Genomic DNA, 23,224 nt, shown 5'->3' on the forward strand with positions numbered 1-23,224 from the left:
GTCCAATTATTCAAACTGTGCTCCCCTAGTTGACCCGCAGGAAAGTTGTTTATTAATCCAGTTGGATTCACGTGAAGCCGCTTGTGTCCGAACCTACTCCCACTGAAACCCGCAAAAAGCAGAATCATGATCCCCCTTTGTCTTTTTACCCTCAAGAAAGTCCCGCTACCACGTTGCCTCTCTGAATACAGCGTGACCTGAGAGAATCTCTCCATGGAGGCATAAACTAGTCCTTTTTCGTTGTTTTAATCCTGGGCTCCGAAATTTTGCCCAGCTGCCAAATGTGTCGATTTCGGGCAAGGAATTCCCACTTGGAAATGCACCTTTATTTCTCCTCAAATGGAGAAGCTGCCGTGGGTTAAATATGAACACGACTCCTGCTAGAAATCCTGAACAACCCGAAGCGGTTTTACAAAACAGTGGGGAGATCCAGGGTGATTTTACAGTTTACACAAACACAGAGGGGAAAGTACAGCAGTGTAGGTCTAAAGATTAAAACCCTGGCTGTGGATGTAATTGACTAACTTTTAATAAAATGTAGGTACGGTTTTCTAATCCTCTCCAAAATCTGGCAGATTAATAATCTCTTGGGGGTATTTTGTTAACGACCCATTTAAAAAAGGAATTTTTGAGGACAATGATATAAAATATGTTTTTGTCACGATTTTTGTAAATAATGTAAATAATAAATGAATCGGATTACTACAATTTCTAACTTTCCCCTTGTAAAGCTGGCTCTGGTTTGAGTCTGACCGATAGCCATATGCCGGTTTTCAATGTTAAATTGTGTCTTTGAAACGGAATTAATTGATCTAATTAATCTGTATGTGGATAAGAGATTATTTTCAAAACTGAAGCAATGCAATTGTTGAACTGTAGGTTTATATTATTCTCCGCGTGTGTGTTGGGGGATGAGGCTGCATTACTGTGTCTCTAATACAAAGTTTTTTTCATGAAATATAGATGTATAGTGATTCATCATGTGGACTGGCAAATGTCTGTACTGTACCTCATCGGATTATGTTTGCATAAAGTCCGCAAACCTGACACTGGTAGATCTGGTTTAGTTCGTGATCATCACATAAGGCCACCATAAAAGATCAGTTCAATAGCTACTGTTAAGAGGGGCTGCTGTGCTGATCTGTTACCGTGGGAATTTGCTGCTCACATCTGGTTTCCTCAATTAGTGTACCAGATCTGGCTGAATGGTATTTTTTCAGGGAAAGACTGGATCTTGGAAGCATTTGACAAACGCCAGTTGTGAAAGCTTTTTTCGCATGTTTAGTTTCTTTGTGCGGATAGAGGGAAACAGATGGATTTCTGTTTAATATTTAAACATTTGTGCCATGGCAAAACAAGCCCAGCCACAGCATGCAGAACCCTGTTCCTCACCTCCTGTTTCCAGCACCTAGTGGATTTCTGTCAGTTCCCTGCCTTTAATACCAACACTACCAGCCACCTCAAGTCTGGGCCCTTTTCGCAGGTAGGGAACTGAGACAGAGAGGATAAGTGACCTGCTGCAGGTCACACAAGTCTGTGGCAGAGAGGGGACTTGAACCCAGCTCAGTGCCCAGCCCCTGGGCCATCCTTCCTCTTAGATAACCCTATTGCCAGGTATACACGAGATCTATTTAATAATGGACTTTCTCTTACGAGAGAATAAGATTCTCCGCCTCTGTTGGAGAATAAGACTTTCCTTGTTCCTTTTTAGGAATTAATGCAATTATTAGGTCCTCACTTACACCAAACGCTTTTAGTCTGCCAGGCTGGCTTCCAACTTTTGTAAATTTCTTTGTCATTTGGCATATTTTGTTGTGGTTTTCCTATGTAACTTGCCTGTCCTTAGACACTGTATTTGACACTGGCCATGGCCTCCAGAGAAAAGTAGTAAATGATCGTTGGTAAGTCTCTGAGCGAGACTTACCTGTATGCTGCACTTTAGGCACACAAGTTCTCCCTTCGATTTTACTGGGATAATTCGCATGTTTAAAATTAAGCACTTAACCTAAATCTGAGCAGGTTCTCAGGTTGCATGGGTCCACACAAGCATTTACATCTGTTACAATAAATCGATTTAAAATACGATTTGGGGTAAAACTAGTGTATTTAAGCCCCTTTGTCTGGCTTCCAATGGTTGCATGTTCTCTGACGAATATGTAATGGCGCTGGATGACTATTTGGCTCCTGGATTTACACAGCGGAATGACGACAGATCAACCCAGAGCAGAGGCGGATTTACAGTAAAACACAGGATGCCATGGCCCCAGGCCCCCCAACGACTGGGGGCCCAGGGCCGGGCAGCTGCGGGGGGCAGAAGCATGATCCTGCTGGCTCCTGGGGCTCCAGTCATGCTGCAGGGTCCGCACCCACCAGCAGCCAAGCTTCCCCTCCCCCGCCTCTTCCCGGAGCCTGCTGCATTCCCACCCCTTCCCCTCCCTCCTAGCGCTTCCCCCGCCGCCAGACAGCTATTTACCGGCACTCAGGAGGGATGGGGAGGAGTGGGGCCGCAGCATGCTTGGGGGAGGAGGCGGAGAAGAGGCAGTGGCAGGGCCTTGGGGAATGGGGTGGAATGGGGCAGGGTGGAGCAAAGGCAGCCCTTATACTCCCCATACACATACCCCCCCCCCCAGCCCTCTGCCATGAGCTGCTCAGGGCAGGGGGCTGGGAGCACCCCCACGACCCCAGCCCACACCCCCAGCCCTGACTCCTGCACCACCCCCCACACCCCCAGCTCTCCCTGACTCCTGCACCCACCACACATATCCAGCCACCCCCCCCCCCAAGGCCTGATTCCTGCACCCTCCACATCCCCACCCCCACCTTGAGCACCAAATGGGAGATCCTGCACACACCCCCCCCCCCACATTCCCACCTGCACCCCTCGCACCAAAAGGGAGCTGCCCCAGGTAAGTGCTCCACATTCCAACCCTCTACCCCAGCCCTGAGCCCCCTCCCACACCCTAACTTCCTCCCAGACCCTGCACCCCCAGCTCTGAGCCCCCTCCCGCACCCTAAGTCCTGGCCAGACCCCACACCCCAAAAATGGTTTTTTTGCACTTTTTTTTATAAAGCGCTCTTATCCAAAGCGCTTTACACTAGTTAGCTAAGGGTACAAACAATATTTGGAAAGATCATTAAGTGGTCCACCGAGACCCTCAGCGATTTTCAAGTGGTCTGTGGAAAAATAAGTTAGACTGCAAATACAATCAAGGTACCGTACTTTATTTTCATTTACTTCCTCTTACTTAGAGGAGGAGGAGGAAGAAAAAAACCAAAAACGGGGCACTGGGGAGATAAGAGAGAATGTTCTTTTTCTTGACTGGGGGTCCCAAGGAGGGGCCCCAAAAAGGAAGCTGAGCAGAGGGCCCCGCCAATTCTAAATCCGCCACTGACCCGGAGCCTTGTATTTGAGAAGGAAGGGGGCGGTTCCAGTCCCAGCAGTCCGCTGTAATGAAAGGCACAGGTTGCCCCGTCTGTTAGGCCGTGTGCGGGGCTCTGGCTGCGGGGTTTAACGCTGGTCTCCTCCTCGCTCCTTGTCCCCAACGGCTACGTCTAGCCCCGCTCGAGGGTTTGGGTTCTATCAGGGTTCCGTTAGCTGCCAGATGTGCCCCCCCCACCTCCTCCTTCCCGGGGGGCTCCTCAGGTGCAGGGCTCGGGCTGAACGTCAGAAGTAAAATTAGGTTTCAGAGCGGCGGCCGTGTGAGTCTGTATCCGCACAAAGAACAGGAGGCCTTGTGGCACCTTACGGACTAACACACTGATTTGAGCATAAGCTTTCCTGGGCTACAGCCCACTTCATCGGATGCCTGCAACAGTAAAAGGCAGGTTGCAAAGGGCCTATTGCAGCCCGGCTTCTCCCTGCATGCGCTCCTGGGGCTGGGCTGAGCCTCGCCCCCCCCCACCCCGCGGTGTGTTTTCGGGGCAGAGGTTTAAAGCTGAAAGCCCCCGAAGCAGGTAAGAGCAGGCCCGGGGCTCTCCTCCGCCAGGCGCTGGGCTGGGAGCCGGAGCGGGCGCAGGCGGCTGCCAGTCCCGCTCCCGGGCTCTGCCGGGAGGGCAGCGGGGCCGGCGCGCGCAGCCCGGGACGTCGGCGGAGACCGGCCCCTGCTCTGCCCCGGCCTGCGCGCTCCACCACCGCGCGCTCTGCGGGCTGGCTGCCGGCGGCGCTGCTCTCCGGCGGGGCGGCAAAGCTGGGGAAGCCGGAGGGCTCCGCTCGGTGACTCGGCCCCCTGCGGGCGCGGCGGGGCTCTGTACCCGCCTGCCTTCCCGGGGGCTCCGACTCCACGTGCCTAGCCCCTCCTTCGAGCCTCTGGGCTCGGCGGGGTTAGCTGGCTGTGGCCGGTAACTTGCAGCTGCCTAGCAAAGGTGAGGGGTTTACTGAAATGCAGCTTGTGGTCCGAGTGGCAGTGACTCGTCCTATCGGCCGGGCAGAGTCGCCTGGTGTCAGACAGTAGACCTGGGCTCTTGAGACCATGCGCCACTTTGCTTTTAAACGGAAGGGAAATAGGAACGTTACTAACTTCGATAATAAGTGACGCGCATTGTTTCCGGAACACATCTCCCTAGGTTTGTTGAGAAATTACACAGAACATGAGACAACTTGGTTGCTGTCTGAGAAATCTCAGCAAACAAAGGCAACTCAGCAAACCCAATGAGAAATTGTTACATGTCGGTGCATCAGGGTGCTAAAGAACTTGATAGAACGTTGATTTCCCTCTGTGAATGACTTATCATCCAGCATGCAGCTGAACTGTGGAATAATGATGGGTCTCCTTTTACTGTTGTAACCCTTCTGCCCCTCAGAGTTGGCAGCAACAAGGGCCAGGTTCAGTATCTAGGGGTTCCGTTCCAATAACACAATGCAAAACCGGCTCCAGCCCCCACCCAGTGATCTGGGACAAATATACACCACCCCCGCTCAGCACCTCCAAGAGGCAATAGTTTCCCTTTCCCAAGCACAGAGTCTGAGTGTAGCAAAAGCCTTTTAATAACAGAGAGAAACAATGTGGCATTATGTTGGGGAAACACCACAAAGAGGATTCATAACACAAACCATGAGCAAAAAACCCACCCCAAGCAAATTGGGCCATGTCCTTTCCCTTTGGTTTTTGAGTCCAGCAACCCAAAAGTCCTCCAAAGTCCCCAAAGTCCAACAACGCCAAAGTCCAGCAATCCAAAAGTCTCTATCTCTGTCCTTGGTGAGTCCAGAGTTCAAAAGTTGATCTGCAGGGTTTTTCACCCCCCAGCCTGTGTGGAAATGGGAGGGGGAAAGTAAAGGGGCACCTTACATGCTCCAACGGCCAACTGCCCTGCCTCTCCATGGGTTTCTGCTGCAGCCTTTGCCGCCAGGCGCTCCTCTCTGCCAGCTGCTCCTCTCCGGTAGCTGCCCTGCGAGCCGCTCACCAATATATCTTCAGGCCCCCTACTACTTAACACAAAAAGAACAGGAGTACTTGTGGCACCTTAGAGACTAACAAATTTATTAGAGCATAAACTTTCATGGGCTACAGCCCATTTCATCGGATGCATAGAATGGAACATATAGTAAGAAGATATATATATACATACAGAGAAGGTGGAAGTTGCCATACAAACTGTAAGAGGCTAATTAGTTAAGAGGCGCTATTATCAGCAGGAGAAAAAAACTTTTGTAGTGATAATCAAGATGGCCCATTTAGACAGTTGACAAGAAGGTGTGAGGATAGTTAACATAGGGAAATAGATCCAATATGTGTAATGAGCCAGCCACTCCCACTCTCTATTCAAACCCAGGTTAATGGTATCTAGTTTGCATATTAATTCAAGCTCAGCAGTTTCTTGTTGGAGTCTGTTTTTGAAGCTTTTCTCTTGCAAAATTGCCACCCTTAAGTCTTTTACTGAGTGGTCAGAGAGGTTGAAGTGTTCTCCTACCGGTTTTGTTGTGTGGTGTGTGGTTGCTGTAAGCTTACAGACAGCCCCCCAACCTGAAGCAAATACTCTCCAGCAACCACACACCACACAACAAAAACACTAACCCAGGAACCTATCCTAATGCCAACTCTGTCTACATATTTATTCAAGTGACACTGCACATCACATATTTATATGGGGCACTAGTCTGGAAGGTTCCCACAGTCTCACGCCAAACCCCATTCTACCAGCAGTCCCATTGTTCTAAAGTTCTGGACTGAGGCATGCAAACACATAGGAGATGTAGGTCTCTACCAAGAAATCGAATAGCAAAGTGCCTAGCAGCATAGCCTGGGCGAGCACAGTCACATTCCCACACAGTGTCACAAGGCACCCAGCTAGCCTGCGGTTGGGTTGTTTTAACGTTTTGGGGCAATATTTTCCTTTCTCCCTCCCTGTGGACATGTGGCTTTCCTCAAACTCAGCTCTTAGGAGACGTTCTGGAGATGCCTATAAACTTCAGCTACAAGTCCTCCTTGTGTCCCCAATGTCAATGCACTCCCTAGCCCCTCCCAAACACTCCTTGGCTGCCTCTGGCCACCCACTGTGGGCCAGGGCAGGCTGGGCCAAGCCACTTTACCTGTCTCTTAAGAGGTTGCCATATTAGAACACGTCGTTTGACTCTATCCCAAGAACAATACTCTGCATGCAATTTATTTTTACCCCTGTGACAAAGGGCAAACTGGCAGGTTTAGTCCCAGCCCAGGGCTGCTAGCAAGGCAGTGTCCTCAAGCCAGTCTTTGAGGAGATCCCACTCCTCCAGCAGCAGCAGCAGTCCCCAGAGCCTCACGCATTCAGCTCATCTGTTCGGCGTGTTCGTCGGGCAGGATTCCGCCTCCCCGTTTGGCGGCAAGTTTGGGTTTTTTTACCGCTTGGGGCAGCAAAACGCTGGAGCCGGCCCTGGACAGAGCATAGCTCTTTGCTAATTATATCATCATGATTCAGCATTAGAAGTTCCAACATACCTTTGTGAGAAGTTTCCAAACCCAGACTGACCAGCTATGGGCCATACACGTCTGTTACGCATTGTGTGAACCTTACCAGGTCTGTCAGAGTTTTGATGGCTATTATGAAATCTTTTAGACTACATTCAGCAGTTAATAGCTTCTAAAATATGCAATCCTGCTTCTTGAAAAAAAGGCACAAGGTGTTAATCACACCCAGCTATTCTGAATACACCAAAACTTAAAATTTTAGGGCGAACTAACCTTGAGAAATGGTATGATGACAAAGCAGTGAATTTTCTAAATGTGACCACAGAAATTCTCCCAACTCCCATACTTCAGAAAGGATCTCTAGGGCCAGATCCAGTGGCCAGTGAGATCAGTGGAAAGACTACCATTGGTTTTAGTTGGCTTTGGATCAGGCCCAGAGGTATTTGAAATAGAACTTGTATTTCACCAATTTTTTTTCTTCTCACCAAAGACGGGTGGTGGATTTAGAATTGGCGGGGCCCTCTGCTCAGCTTCCTTTTTGGGGCCCCTCCTTGGGACCCCCAGCCAAGAAAAAGAACATTCTCTCTTATCTCCCCAGCGCCCCGTTTTTGCTTTTTTTCTTCCTCCTCCTCCTGTAAGTAATAGGGAGTAAATGAAAATAAAGTACGGTACCTTGATTGTATTTGTAGTCTAACTTATTTTTCCACAGACCACTTGAAAATCGCTGAGGAATCGCTGAGGGTCTCCGTGGACCACTTAATGATCTTTCCAAATATTGTTTGTACCCTTAGCTAACTAGTGTAAAGCGCTTTGGATAAGAGCGCTTTATAAAAAAAAATGCAAAACAACATTGGGGTGTGGGGTCTGGCCAGGACTTAGGGTGCGGGAGGGGGCTCAGAGCTGGGGGTGCAGGGTCTGGGAGGAAGTTAGGGTGAGGGAGGGGGCTCAGGGCTGGGGCAGGGGGTTGGAATGTGGAGCGCTTACCTGGGGCAGCTTCCTTTTGGTGCGAGGGGTGCAGGTGGTGATGTGGGTGTGCAGGAGTCAGGGTGGGCTGGGAGTGTGTGAGGGGGGTACAGGAGTCAGGGAGGTCAGGGCCTGTGGGGTGAGGGGGAGCAGGAGTCAGGGCTGGGAGTGTGTGAAGGGGTGCAGGAGTCAGGGTGGGCTGGAGGTGTGGGGGGCAGGGGGTTTGGGGGGTTGCAGGAGTGAGGGAGAGCAGAGGCCTGCAGGGTGAGGGTACAGGAGTCAGGGCTTGGGACGTGTGAGGAGGGGTATCGGAGTCATGACTGTGGGTGCCAGTTCTGGGAGGGAGTTTGGGTGCAGAAGCAGGCTGGGGGTTGGGGTGCAGAGTCTGGCCAGGAGTTAGGATGCAGGAAGGGGCTCAGGGCTGGGGCAGGAGGTTGGGGTGTGGAGCGCTTACCTGGGGCAGCTCCCTTTTGGTGCGAGGGGTTCAGGTGGGGATGTGGGGGTGCAGGAGTCAGGACAGGGGGCTGAGGGTGTGGGCTGGGGTCATGGGGGTGCTCCCAGCCCCCTTCCCCAGCCCAGCCACCTGCCCTGAGCAGCTCATGGCAGGGGGCTGGGGGAGGGGTTATGTGTGGGGGGGTGCGGAGGCCCCACCTTTGCTCCACCCTGCCCCGATTCCACCCTCTTCCCCAAGGCCCTGCCCCTGTCTCTTCTCCGCCTCCTCCCTCGAGCACGCTGTGGCCCCGCTCCTCCCCCTCGCTCCCGGAGCGACGTGAGCGCTGGCAAACAGCTGTTTAGTGGCAGGGGAAGCGCTGGGAGGGAGGGGAAGGGGTGGGAACGTGGCACACTTGGGGAAAGGTGGGGGGAGGAGGGAGCTTGGCTGCCGGTGGGTGCGGACCCTGCAGCAGGACTGGAGCCCCAGGAGCCACCAGGACCATGCTTCTGCCCCTACAGCTGCCCGGCCCTGGGGCCCCTTGTCATTGCAGGGGCCCTGTGCCAGGGCCCCCTGTGTTTTACTGTTAATCTTCCTCTGCCAAAGACTCTGGACGATGATTAATTTTCTTTTACTGCACCACACGTTGACTGTGCTTAACAAACAACTATCATAATGGTTACATGAAAAATGTGATGCAAAAATTATCTTATGAGGTGGGAGGGGGCAAAATCTGGCTTATAATGGAAGGCAGGTTACAACTTTAATTGAGGGGTGGCTTCTATTTCACCATAGTAACTGAGTGTAACCTTAAATATTACTGTTCTGTTCTTGCAGTGGGGATTGTTTCTGCATGTCAATCCACTGGCCTTGCACCAACAGGAGACAGGGTGGTTGGTGCCGTGGGCTGCACTGTGGTGTTCCCTGGACAAGATCACATTGACACCACTGGGGTTGTATGGTGGGAGTATAAACAAAATGAAAATATCACTGAACTGTCCGTCGTACTTTATTATGTGGAATCATGGAAACTGGACATCTTACCAGCGTATAAGGATCGTATTGTATTTAACATGTCCAACTGGTCCCTGGGACTGAAATTGCAACTAGCAGATCGAGGCCTGTACAGATTAAGGAGAGAAGAGGAGGACAAGAGTGGCAAATGGATCCAGTTGGAGGTTATAGGTAAGTGCCATGTTCATTAATCTTTCCTCCACTCTTGTGCTAATTTCATGTCAGCTTTTTGCTATCTAGGATTTCACAGCGAACATTCTGCAGAGAGGTAATAGGCATATATTGTTCATAGTGACCCTGCACTGTCACACACTGCATTCTTACACCATCTACATTACTTCAGGTGGTGAGAAGGATCCACATTATATATCAGGTTTGGTCTATTTTTCCAACCTTTACCTCCAAAAAAGGACTTCAGCACAGTATTCCTGGGAGTGGGGCAGGAGGAATTGTTGCATGTGTGACATAGAAGGGAACTAATTTCTGTGGTATTTTTGTCGTTTAATTCTGAAGATGACTTGTCTAGATCAGTGGTTCCCGAACTTGTTCTGCCGCTTGTGCAGGGAAAGCCCCTGCCGGGCCGGGCCGGTTTGTTTACCTGCCGCTTCCGCAGGTTCGGCCAGTCGCGGCTCCCACTGGCTGCGGTTCGCTGCTCCAGGCCAATGGGGGCTGCGGGAAATGGCACAGGCCGAGGGACGTACTGGCCGCCACTTCCAGCAGCTCCCATTGGCCTGGAGCAGCGAACCGCGGCCAGTGGGAGCTGCAATCGGCCGAACCTGCGGACGCGGCAGGTAAACAAACCAGCCCGGCCCGCCAGGGGCTTTTCCTGCACAAGCGGCGGAACAAGTTTGGGAACCACTGATCTAGATGTATCAGACATTGGTTACATTTAGCTTTGGAACAGGACAGGTTCTAATTTTTTTTGAGTGTCACCCCAATTGCTCCTGTGTGAAATTTTGACTCACTAAATCTTGCTTCTAGATCTCAGGTTTGCCCATATTTACCATGGTATTGATTATTTTGAGGGGTGACTTATCAAAATGTAGGTACGGATTTTACTGGCACTTGAGCAATAAAACAATACGCACAGCTTCTCTCCTTAAAATACAAAGGCAATTTTCAGGTAGGTAATTCTGCCTAGTGTTGAAATAGTCAATGATAATGGGACTCCCTATGGGGAAAAGGAAGCACTTGAATGAGTATTTGCATCACATGGTCTGTAGTTCTTTATATCTAAACTTCCTCTTTTGATTTATATTTGAGTGCTGACTGTATTGGGGTAAGGTGGACTTCTTCCTCTGAATCATTAAAAATGGCCATAGTTGGAGATGGGACATTGGACAGGGTGGGCCAGTGTTTTGAGGTGGTACTGGGTGTTCTCTCTCTCAAGTGCTTGGCTGGCTGGTTCTTGCTCAATACTCAGGGTCTGACTGATAGCCAAATGTGGGGTAAAGAAGGAATTTCCCTCCAGGGCAGATTGGCTGTGATCCTGGAGGGAAAGGAGGGAGGGTGTTTCACCTTCCTCTGCAGTAGGTGGGTCACTTGCCAGGATTATCTGGGTATAGCTCATTTCACCATTTTCCTGCCATTGTGAGGGCCTCAGGCACTAGTGGGCTTCTGTCCCTCTTTTTGTCTGCCTGTGGGATGTAACCGTTTAGTCTCCTGTGGGCTGGAATACTTTGGTCTCATTTGGTTGTTGGGTTTAGTGTACAGATAGTAGGTGGTGCTGGTGGCAGGCAATAGACAGGAGGCCAGACTAGATGAACTGGTGGTCCTGACTGGCCTTAAACTCTGACACATAATTTATTCCTGGAAGCCTATTTATACTGATAAGTGTGTTCATACATTAGCAACAGCATGACTAACACCAGGATTCCTGGACTGTTACACACATAGTCTAAAACAGCTAAAACAACAAAGAAGAAATAAACACTGCTTACAGATATACTGTCCAAAAATCATGTTTTATTCATTCCTGTGTGAATGGTACTGACAACACTTTATTAAAAATGAAAGAATTTTTAAAATTTGCCCCAACTGTATTTATTCTCCATTTCTTTTTGCAGTCATCTCAGCTAGGATACTGACCATCTATTAAGCCAGTTTGGCTTTCTCATTTTCTAGTGCTGCTAGTGTTTGGGTTTCATATACTGCAGAGTGTGGTGTATTGAAATCCACCAAAATTGTGATCTATCACTTTACATTCTCTGGGGTTTTTCTGGCTGTACTTGTAGATGAGGGCTCTGTAGGGAAGAGTCTGATCGAGTCAGTCTGTGGACAGATAATTTAGAAAGAGGTGGGGTGAATTGTGCTTCTGTTTTTTAAGGGAGTAGCCTGCTTTGTCTCTCTGTTGTTGGTTCTGGTGTGTTAGCATTCTGAATTCTAAGAAATAACTTTAGTTTTAAGTGGCAACCTTCCAGTAAGAGTATTTGTTTTTATCTAACTTCTTTACGTGTATGCCGTGAACATAACACGGGAAAGTTACTTGTTTGAAATTGTTTCATTGGAATTTTAAAAACAATTATTCTAGTTTTAGGTTTTATACTTGTTTGAACAAAATGTAAAATGTGGGTCAAATTTAAATTGACAAACCAAAGGACTTCATAAAACATTTGACAGTAGCCAGATTTAGCAAAAATTTATGAGAAAAATATTTTATTTTATCTCCATTAATATACCTTTGAGTGTGTAGTAATCATTTGTACCATCTTAAAAATAAATTAGATTTTTTTTATTTACATGTTATTAGTTCCTTACTTTCTTCCCATTTTATAATCTCAAACTGCTAAAATGGATGTTTTTGTATGTTTCTTTAACTAGGTTCATAGCTGGAATCACTTAATTCCCATGGACTTCCTGAACTGGGGCCTAAATACAGAAAAAAGAGTGAACAAGGCTTTTCATTTATATTCTTCACCTGTTCATTTATCTTTTCGGAGTCTCACGTGCCATCTTCTGGCAGTCTCATGGTCGTGGGTGGGAGGAATTTTCTCACGGGCAAAATCAAAGTTCTGATTCCTACAGCAAATGGCTCAAGCTGCTTAGTACGCCATTAAAGTTGACATGTTCAGAACTGTAATATAATATACCATACTACAAGGCAGGAGCATTAAGGATGCTATGGGAGCCATAATTGGAAATGACTTGATTTACATTTTTTAAAGCTCAATCATAATATTGCATTAGTAGGGATTTATTTATTTAGCATACGCTGCTAATAAAGATCAACATTGCATAACTCGTTGTGCCATCCAGTGCTATTGAAACACATTCCTTTAAGACTGAAGATAGTGTCTATTAATAGTTAAGTGATATCTTTAAGTCATTCTTGGAAAATGTTGTTGCTTTTTTTAGTGTTTAGGAATAATGGTCGCAAAATGTTCCCTCTCTTCCAGAGCCCTTATCCAAGCCGGAACTCTTTAGGAACTCTTCCTTGGCGGGCTGCACCATTGAAATGGTCTGTAATGTGACAGTAGGTAGGTGGATTCCTATCTGTGGAGTAAGGACCATAAGCCTCTCACTGGGACTGATCACTACCAACTCTCTCGGAAAACAATGTACTTCTCATACTGAATGCAACACAGGCTGATAGTGGCTGTTATTCCTGCAAAGTTACCAGTGAAGTTATTGAGAATGAAACCTCCCTGGAATTGGCCATCAGTGGTAAGTGGGAATTTCTCTTTGCAGTATTTTATAGTTTTTGTTGTTTTAATTATGGGAATTCACTTCATGCTTCTTCGGAGTTTATGAAATTGTGTGTGTGTGTGCATGTGCAATGATCAGTGTTTATTCAATAATGGGCTACATTTTAAAAAATACACCCATAAGTTCATCTCAGGTGCACATCTATGCATTTCAGTATTTCAGTGGGTCATTTCAGAGCTCTGATGCTCTTAAGTGACTTCAGCAAATGTAGGAGTGATTGCACTCCTAAACAAGGGTCCACTGGTGCCATCAAGTTTAAGCTTAAAAAAGGATGGTGTAATATGGCCCTAAGTGCCAACAAAAAATAATTACCCAACTGAGAGCCCAGGAATAAGTGAGTTAAATAAATGGTCCCAACCCAGGCTAGGAGTATAAATCCTCTTGAAATAGCTTGACACCAGTATTGGTTATCTGTACTTAAATGATGCATTTTCATGTGAAAATATTTTGATATGGTTTAAAATAAAAATTAGACCAAACCCACTGAACTGTGGGAAGACTTTGGAGTTGGGGGCTCTTTAATTTAAAATCTCAGTAAAGCTTTGTCTTCTATGTGCTATAGAAGTAAGTAAGTAGGATGTTTAAAATTGCCACCCATCCTATAGGTCACTATGCAGTGCCATGTTACCTAGTGGCAGTAATAGACTCTGGCTTGCAAATAGAGATATGCACCAGTTTTAGAGAGCGAGAATACAGCCTGGCTAGAATACAGCAGTAGCATCACCCTTTATTTTATAAGTGATTTATTTTTAGCTAACTAAATAAACTACCATAAGCCCCGCCTCAGAGATCATTCTACTAGTGCATTGTACCAGAAGTGAAAGGCACAAAAGGTGGGAGAATGCAGGTACCAGTGTATATAGGTGGGAGCTGAGCGATGGCAGATGAGGAAGCACTGGGGGAGTCGAGTGAGCACAAAAGGACAATTGTTGCCCTCTTTGGTTGTACTGAAACTAAGTCAGTCTGGCTTAATCAAAACTGCAGGAGTCATGGAAAAATTTGGACATCTGGCCTTTCTAGACCTGGACGACAACAGAGTTGGAGGCAGTAAGGTTTACCAGTGTGAGAGAGACAACTTGCAACAGGTTTTTTTTTAAAAAATCTTGTAGAACAGCACTTAATATTCAAACTTGAAAGGGCAGATCGCAAAGTTGTTGTTTTAAAGGAAAAAGGCTATTTCTCTCTTGGGACATTTTCCACAAGTGAGGTTCAAAGAGTGGCTGATCGGAAAGTGTTGTTTCTTCACACAGATTCTTCAGCTGTGGTTTCAGACGGAGTCATTTTCGGAGTTGCTGTCAGAACTGCTGTCATAAGTCTAGTAATGGGTGAGTAAAAGGATTGCAACTTCCTTGCCATTGATCACAGAACTGTATTTGGTTCATGGTGGATCTATGCTATGAGTTATATCAAAAAGATGGGGAAGGTGTGACCTAAAATAACACTATGTGACCTAAAATAACACTTGTCTTCTAGAAACTGATCACAGCTGCACATATCAGTTTCTCTGTTTTACATATTTGTACCCAATGGGATTTAAAGCCGAAATCCTTGGGGAATTTTGCCGCTGACTTCAGCTGGATCAGGATTTGGTTCTTACGGTGAAAATGAGCCTTCATGAAGGACTAAATTGTGCCTGGCCCTCTTGTGGATGTGCAGAAGGAAAGGTGCAAGGGGTCTCCTCCCTCCAAAATGAACGACTGGCACAAGGAGCAGACTTAATTCCAGTCCCCCAGCTAAGAGGAGAGTGGGACTGCTCCCTGCAAGCATCTTCAGGGGTTCAAACTGCTCCAGCAGGGGTGTGTCGGAAGCAGGAACAAACCTCTCCCCTGCACTGGCTCATGTACCTGGCTTAACATCCCAGCCCAATCCCTCCTTCAGCTGTTCCTGGAACAATGTAGCGCTGCACCTTGCCCCAGAGGGGCCAGTGGCTCTAAAGCTGTATTTAGCACAAACAAGAAGATTCACTTTATGTTCTGTTTAGTTAGTGGTGCCCGTGCTTAGAAATTACCTGGTTTGTCTGGGTTATTTGTAAAGCTATCTCCAAAGACAAAATATATGAAAAGAAATGTACATCTCCTTTTAGAACACTGGTAGACATTAAGGGTATGTCTATAGAGCATCTAGACATCCACGGCTGGCCCGCACCAGCCATCTTGGGCTTGCAGGGTTTGGGCTGCAGTTGCTGTGTAGACTTCCGGGCTCGGGCTGGAGCCCTGGCTCTGGGACCCAGCAAGGATGGAGGGTCTAAAGAGTTTGGGCTCCAGCCTGAGCTTGAATGTCTACAGATGGAAATGTTTAGCCCCTCATCCTGAGCCCTGCGACCCCAAGACAGCTGTGGGCTGAGCTATGGGGCTTTTATCCCTATGTAGACGTAGACTGAGGTTCCTAAATCCCATTTTCAAAAGTGAATTATGTGCGTAAGTCATTTAGGTGCTTTTGCAGATGTGACACTTGTGCTAGCTCACTACCTCACTTTTCCTTTAACCCAGCCACATAACGCCTTGAAAGAAATTTTCCTCAAGGCCATATTGCACCCTCAGTTTAATTCTTCATTCATTTCAATGGAGAGTTCCGCTTAAAATTGCAAGAGAAGAAGAGCCTGCTGCTGCTTTTTCTGAAGTAGAGCAGAGTGTAGGAGAGGAGAGCCTGGAGCACTGAGCCTGGGGCAAGACCTGAGGTCTGAACCAGAGGCTGTGAACCACAATCCGATCATGTATTAAAATAGATATTTACAAGTTCACTGTATTGCTAGCATTGCTAAAACCCAGACACTCTTAAGTAGCAACAGATACTGTGGTGGGTGGGAACATTCTCTAAAAGATTACCTCAGGGACATCCTGACTTAATGCCAGATAAGAGGAAGTTTTGTCTGAGACAACTGGAGTATAATACAAGGGAAGGTAACAAGTAGATGTCATCATAAAACATGTCCGGCAGTATGCAAGTTGTTTGTCTCAGTTAGAAATGTCAGGGTACCTCCCCTTAGCCCTCTGTACGGCCGAGAAGACAGCAGAAATTCCTGCCATGGGATGCTCAGGTGTTAGTGTACCTGTAACCACGGAGCCAGGGCACTAGTACTGTGCCTTGAGGGCAATACACCTGGCCGAGTGCCTTTGTCACTGAACTGTGCTGGTGGCCACGATTTATAAATCACATGGAGGTCTGCTGAAATAGCACGCTACATTCTGTGCTTGTGTTAACAACCTTGGCATGCCAGAGATAACACTGAGCAACAGTAATAGCTCAAAGCAGCTTCTGGACAGTGTTATCATGGCAATGACATTCCAGCCTTCAGCACTGAGCATCCTTTTATACTTGAGGTCAGAGAAGTCAAACTAATGTTCACTGTTAAGACAAATTATAACAGCACTTTATGTGTGTAGCTGTTACACATTTTACATGGGAAAAAGAATCCGTGCCAATTACTGTTCTAGTGAACACTCTCTTTACAAATGCTAATGCTTCTCCTGCCATTGCTCATTTTTTTTCAGTAACAACTCCACTCTTCTTCCCCTCTCTCAACTGTCTTTACAAATCAAACATTGTTTAAAGGGGCACTGTCAACTGGAAACCTAGTGAATTTCAAAAGATGCGTTTAAAGCTCCTGCCCTAGGTCCCCCTGCCAATTTTTGAGGTTTTACAAACATATTTCTCTAAATTAATGTCAAATACCTTAAATAAACAAATAAAAAATAACAGAGAAACTTATTTTTTGTTAATCTTTCAGATACAATTTTTGTTGTTTTGTTTTGTTTTGTTACTTAGAAGTAGGCAAAAAACTTTTTAGGCCAAAGTATGTCCCTTTAATTTTTTTGCTTTCTGCAGGATGGGGCTTCAATAAAATTTCTCTTCAGTTGGTTAAATATTGGGCGGGTTCAGTGAACTGAATGATTATGAATAAATATCAGAAAATATAAGGCAGCTAGAAAATATATGAAAAGCCAGCACCAAAACCGAGGATTAGGGTTGGGGGGGATACCTGGCAAAAGTATTCCAACTAATCAGTGGCTGGAATTAGCTTGTCTGTGATGTAATGCAATCAGTTAGTCACTTGTAATAATTAAATCTGCCATTCTCTCACTGCTGTGACATTTCCATAGCAGGGTTGGGGTCAAATTACTGACATCCACAACTATCTTGTGACTTGTAGAAATTGTGGAATTATTATTTCCTCCCGAGGGTTCTGGTAACTCTCTTTGCTGTTCTGGGATGAGCTCATTGGAATCTCCTCAATAGATTTACAATCTAAGAACAGGCATACTGGGTCAGAGCCATGGTCCATTTAGCCCAGTATCCTGCTTCTAATGGTGGCTGAATGCCTGGTGCTTCAACAGGGCAGTTTATCAAGTGATCCATCCCCTGGATAGGGTTGCATCCCTGACCATATTGGCTACTAGTCATTGATGGACCTATCCTCCATGAATGTGTCTAATTCTTTTTTGGCCTTCACAACATCCCATGGCAACTGAGTGCCACAGGTTCATAGAATATCAGGATTTGAAGGGACCTCAGGAGGTCATCTAGTCCAACCCGCTGCTCAAAGCAGGACCAATCCCTAATTTTTGGGCCAGATCCCCAGATGGCCCCCTCAAAGATTGAACTCACAACCCTGGGTTTAGCAGGCCAATGCTCAAACCACTGAGCTATCCTTCCCCCCACTGTGTGTTGTGTGAAGAAGCACTGTATTTCCTTATGTCTGTGTTAAACCTGCTACCTATTAATTTCATTGGGTGACCTCTGGTTCTTGTATTATGTGAATGAGTAAATAACATTTCGTTATTCACTTTCTCCACATCAGTCATGATTTTATAGACCTCTGTCGTATTCCCCCTTAATTGTCTGTCTCTTTTCTAAACTGAACAGTCTATCTTTTTAATCTCGCCTCATATGGGAGCTGCTCCATACCCCTAATCATTTTTGTTGCCCTCTTCTGTACTTTTTCCAATTCTAATATATCTCTTTTGAGATGAGGCAAACAGAACTGCATGCAATATTCAAGGTGTGGACATATATAGCATTATTATGGTATTTTGTGTCTTATTATCTATTCCTTTCCTAATGCATTACCTGTATTTGATTTTTTTTGATTCTGTATAATAATGCACCCATTGCTTTTGGCTGAGGCCCCTTCAGGGAACCATCTGTGACTAATAATCAATGTCAAGTGTCAGGACTGTTTGGAATTTGGGCTGGGAATCAGCAACCACCAGAGCCAAAGGAAATGAGTAACTGCTGACTTACTGATCATTGATTGAATATGGCGATACTAATAGAAGATTTCCTTTCCTTCTCCATTAGCAGATGGGGACTTACACAGTGAATAAAAACTCTGCCGTGCCTTCATCTGGATGAAGAAACAATCCCAATTTTAAAAAGAGACATAATGGAACAGAAAGTGAATTATACAGTTTGCGTCTGCCCAGCAACAACCACTTCATCAGGCTTAAGACAGTCATCAGACCTCTTACAAATCATAAATTACAAATCAGTGTTCTCTGTCAGAAAATGCATCTGAAACCGTCCATCTTTTGGGTTTTGGTTCTTTGACACAAAGTTGCCAATTGCCCATCCATGAACAATACCAGCACTCAGAACTATTTTTTAGAAAATGCCTGCCCAGCAAAGGGGAGAGAGAGAGCTGCAGTTGCACAACAGCATCTGAAAATTATAACTTAGCATTTCAAGTTATGTAGAAACAGATTGAGTCTACGTTTAAACAAACAAGCAACAAAATGCACAAAACAATAGACCTATAAGGGAGAGTGTTTAAAGGACAGGTTGTTTCCTATAGAGCAAGGGTGTCAAACTCATACTGGGGAGAGGGCTAAAGTCTATTTGTAGTTGTGGTCTATGAAGCAGGGTATAAATACAGATCTCTATGCAGTACATCTCTGGATCCATAGTAGGAACTTCCCTTATATTAATAGTAAGTCTGCCTAAAGGTCAAAGATAAATATGGCTCTTAGTAAATGCCAGTGTCTTATTATTGAATTCACTCCGTAGAAAAATATGCTAATTTTTCAAACCATGGCTATTTTTGCTTTTGTTCCTCCTCATTCTCTGTCCTCCTTTTCCTGTCTTTATGGCTTGTTTACATGGAAAAATTGACCAGAATAATTATTGTAGGATAAACTTTTCTACAATAGCTCCTCATGTGGGCACTACTCTGGAATTCATTATGGAATAATTAGTGCAATTTGAGCATGTAAATCATGTTATTCCAGAATAATTATATCCTGGAATAGTGTCTACCTCGGGAGCTATTCTGGTTTGTTTCCTTAAGCCTCTCCTTTCCTTCCTGTAGCATCTCCCAATTTCCCTCTTGTGGGCTTGACTCCCAATTCTTTCACCATCCAATCTGTTAAACTGAGCAGTGATGAAATAGTTGTCAATGAAATGCTATAACACCGACAGAAGCAGTGTGTGTGCCCACTGTAACTCAAGCATGTCTCTCTCACCACCAGAAGTTGGTCTAATAAAAGATATTACCTCAACTGCAAGGCTAACAACTCAGGCCAAAGGGGCAACAATCTATATGTACTAATCATTTGTACCATTAACAATTTTTAAAATGTATTTGTAATAAAAATCTAGTAACTAAAATGGCACCATTAGGCTTGTTGACTTCTTTCCCCTGGGGTCTTTGAGTGGTAGTTTTTGGAGGCCTTACAACAGGCAATGGTACAGGCTTTTCTGTGTCTATGGTGTACTCTAAAATACTTAGCGCTCTCTGAAACACACACATACACACACACACACACTCTTAAACCCTTTCACTACCTAATTGCAGGAGCAAACTACACTTGCACCAACAAATTAGAGAGTTGGGCTTCTACATTCTTGCACCTGCATCTGCAGACACAAAATTAGAGGCCAGGTTGATGGCTCTCTCAAAATGTCATCCTAAGTATTTTTGGGGGAGGGGGGAGGAGTCAGTGTTGTGAAGAGCTGATCAAAGTATTTGCTACGAATTAGGGCTATCAAGGTTAATCATGCTGTTAAACTCTAATAGAATACTGTGACAGTGCCCCCCATAAGGCTTTATGGAAATATGTTTATGAATGTATATATGACATAACTGGAATATGTTTTATGCTACATAGGCCATGTAACATATCTCTGTAAAGGTTATGGTCTGCTGAATCTATTCATCCTATTTGTATACATATATCATTTTTGTATTCAAAGTTATGAATATTGGCTGTATACTTGTCTGATTCTAAGTAGGTTTTAGTGAAGCAGTTGGTCAGCTTCCTGAGAAAAGACTATTCTCAGTAAGTGCCCAGCCAAGAAGCCCTTAAGCCAACAATGAACTTGGAGATGCCAATCCACATCTGAGCTTTCCCAGGAAGGTGGCTTGGCTGGTAAGGAACTCAGTCATGCATGGACATGTGACTTGCCCAGGTGACTCCAAAACTCCATTTTGTAGCTGGGCTTTTGCATAGGAGAGAAGAGGGGGTCTCCACCCACAAGAGAAAGTCTATTTAAAACGCTGGGAGACCCCTCCTTTTTGTCTTCAGCTGGCTAATGAGATAGCCTCTCCACCCCCAAGGATACCTGAAACAAACTGAAACAAAGGACAGTAACTCCAGAGGGTGTGAGTGCTTGCTGGGACCCAGACTAGAAGGAGACTAGTCTGTAAAAGGAAGCTTACTGGAACTGGTGAGGTTTTATCTTATATTAGACATAGACTTGCATGTTTTATTTTATTTTGCTTGGTAATTCACTTTGTTCTGTCTGTTACTACTTGGAACCACTTAAATTCTACTTTCTGTATTTAATAAAATCACTTTTTACTTATTAATTAACCCAGAGTATATATTAATACTTGGCGGGGGTCAGGGGAGGGCAAACAGCTGTGTATCTCTCTCTATCAGTGTTATAGAGGGTGAACAATTTATGAGTTTACCCTGTATAACCTTTATACAGGGTAAAACTGATTTATTTAGGGTTTGGACCCCATTGGGAGTTGGGCATCTGAGTGTTAAAGGCAGGAACTCTTCTGTAAGCTGCTCTCAGTTAACCTTGCAGTTTGTGGGATGTGGTTCAGACCTGGGTCTGTGTTTGTGGCCGGCAAGCACATCTGGCACATCCAGGTAGGAATCTGGAGTCCCAAGCTGGCAAGCAGGGCTGGGGCAGAAGTAGTCTTGGCACATCGGGTGGCAGTCCCAAGGGGGTTTCTGTGATCCAACCCGTCACAAATACCATTTATTTAAATATTTTTGGATGTTTTCTACATTTTAAAATATATTAATTTCAATTACAACACAGAATATAAAGTGTACAGTGCTCACTTTATATTTATTTTTTATTATAAATATTGCATGGTAAAAAAACAAAAGAAATAGTATTTTTCAATTCCCCCATTGGAACTACTGTAGTGCAATCTCTTTATCAGGAAAATTCAATTTATAAATGTAGAATTATGTAAAAAAAACAACCCTGCATTCAAAAATAAAACTATGTAAAACTTTAGAGCCTACAAGTCCACTTAGTCCTACTCCTTGTTCAGCTAATTGCAAAGACAAACAAGTTTGTTTACATTGCAGGAGATAATGCTGCCCACTTTTTGTTTACAATGTCACCTGAAAGTGAGAATAGGCATTTACGTGCCACTGTTGCAGCACATCACAAGATATTTACGTGCCAAATGCCCTAAAGATTCATATGTCCCTTCATGCTTCAACCACCATTCCAGAGGACATGCATCCATGCTGATGATGGGTTCTGCTCGATAACAATCCAAAGCATGCAGACCGACGCATGTTCATTTTCATCATTTGAGTCAGATGTCACCAGCAGAAGGTTGATTTTCTTTTTTGGTGGTTTGGGTTCTGTAGTTTCCACATCAAAATGTTGCTTTTTTAAGACTTGTGAAAGCATGCTCCACACCTCGTTCCTCTCTTGTAAGGCACTTCCGATTCTTAAACCTTGGGTCGAGTGCTGTAGCTATCTTTAGAAATCTCACATTGGTACCTTCTTTGCGTTTTGTGAAATCTGCTGTGAAAGTGTTCTTAAAACAAACAACATGTGCTGGGTCGTCATCCGAGCCTGCTATAACATGAAATACATAGCAGAATGTGGGTAAACAGAGCAGGAGACATACAATTCTCCCCCAAGGAGTTCAGTCATAAATTTAATGAACACATTTTTTTAATGAGCATCATCAGCATGGAAGCAGCCCTCTATAATGGTAGCCGAAGCATGAAGGGGCATACGAATGTTTAGCATATTTGGCATGTAAATACCTTGCAGTGCCAGCTACAAAAGTGCCATGTGAATGCCTGTTCTCACTTTAAGGTGACATTGTATATAAAAAGCAGGTAGCATTATGTCCCGTAAATATGAACAAACTTGTTTGTCTTCACGATTGGCTGAACAAGAAGTAAGACTGAGTGGACTTGCAGGCTCTAAAGTTTTACATTGTTTTGTTTTTTGAGTGCAGTTGTGTAACAAAAAAAATCCACATTTTGTAAGTTGCACTTTCACAATAAAGAGATTGCACTACGTACTTGTATGAGGTGAATTGAAAAATACTATTTCTTTTGCTTATCATTTTTAGAGAGCAAATATTTAATCAAAAACAATATGAAGTGAGCACTGTACACTTTGTATTCTGTGTTGTAATTGAAATCAATATATTTTAAAACAGAAAAACATCCAAAATATTTAATAAATTTCAAGTGATAGTCTATTGCTTAACAGTGCAGTTAAAACTGATTAGTTGCAATTAATTTTTTTGAGTTAATCGTGTGAGTTAACTGCGATTAATTAACAGCCCTACTACAAATCATATCAATTTTAAGTTTCATGACCCCATCCTAGTTTTTGGGAGTGTTTTTACTTAAGTATTGGATGAACAGTTTTAACAAATAACTTTTAGGCTATTGATGGTTCACAAACTTTTCACTTGATCTTCTATGTGCTATTCGTATTGGAGGAGTCCCACTACTTTGAATTAGTTGCAGGGGCAGCAACAGGGCCTAGTGGGTATAGCACAAGAGCGAGACTCAGGAGACACGGGTTCTATCCATGGTTCTGCTGCTGGCCTACTTTAGGCAAGTGCTTGAGTCCCCCCATGGCTTCACTGGGATTACTGACGCTTAGATTTAAGCACATGCTTATGTGTTTTACTGACTGAGGTGCTGCTGCTCACTTATATAACGCATAAAGATATGAGGGGCAGGGTGTGGGTGTGTCTTTCCTATGAAACTCTTGGGTTTGACAGGAG

The 23,224-nt window shown here is 45.0% G+C and overlaps 1 long non-coding RNA gene across 2 annotated transcripts; it reads left to right on the forward strand.

Moving 5' to 3' along the window:
* The first annotated feature begins 4,241 nt into the window (after window positions 1–4,241).
* On the forward strand, window positions 4,242–20,798 carry LOC114020409. Of its 2 annotated transcripts, none has more exons than XR_003565235.3 (5): window positions 4,242–4,362; window positions 9,112–9,459; window positions 12,684–12,951; window positions 14,244–14,318; window positions 18,292–20,798. It is a non-coding gene; the product is annotated as an uncharacterized LOC114020409 (long non-coding RNA). The 2 variants fall into 2 exon arrangements; XR_006283795.1 differs by having other exon boundaries at window positions 18,295–20,795.
* The last annotated feature ends 2,426 nt before the right edge of the window (window positions 20,799–23,224 follow it).

This window comes from Chelonia mydas, chromosome 9 (assembly GCF_015237465.2).
Source record: "Chelonia mydas isolate rCheMyd1 chromosome 9, rCheMyd1.pri.v2, whole genome shotgun sequence".
NCBI classification, from domain to species: domain Eukaryota; kingdom Metazoa; phylum Chordata; order Testudines; family Cheloniidae; genus Chelonia; species Chelonia mydas.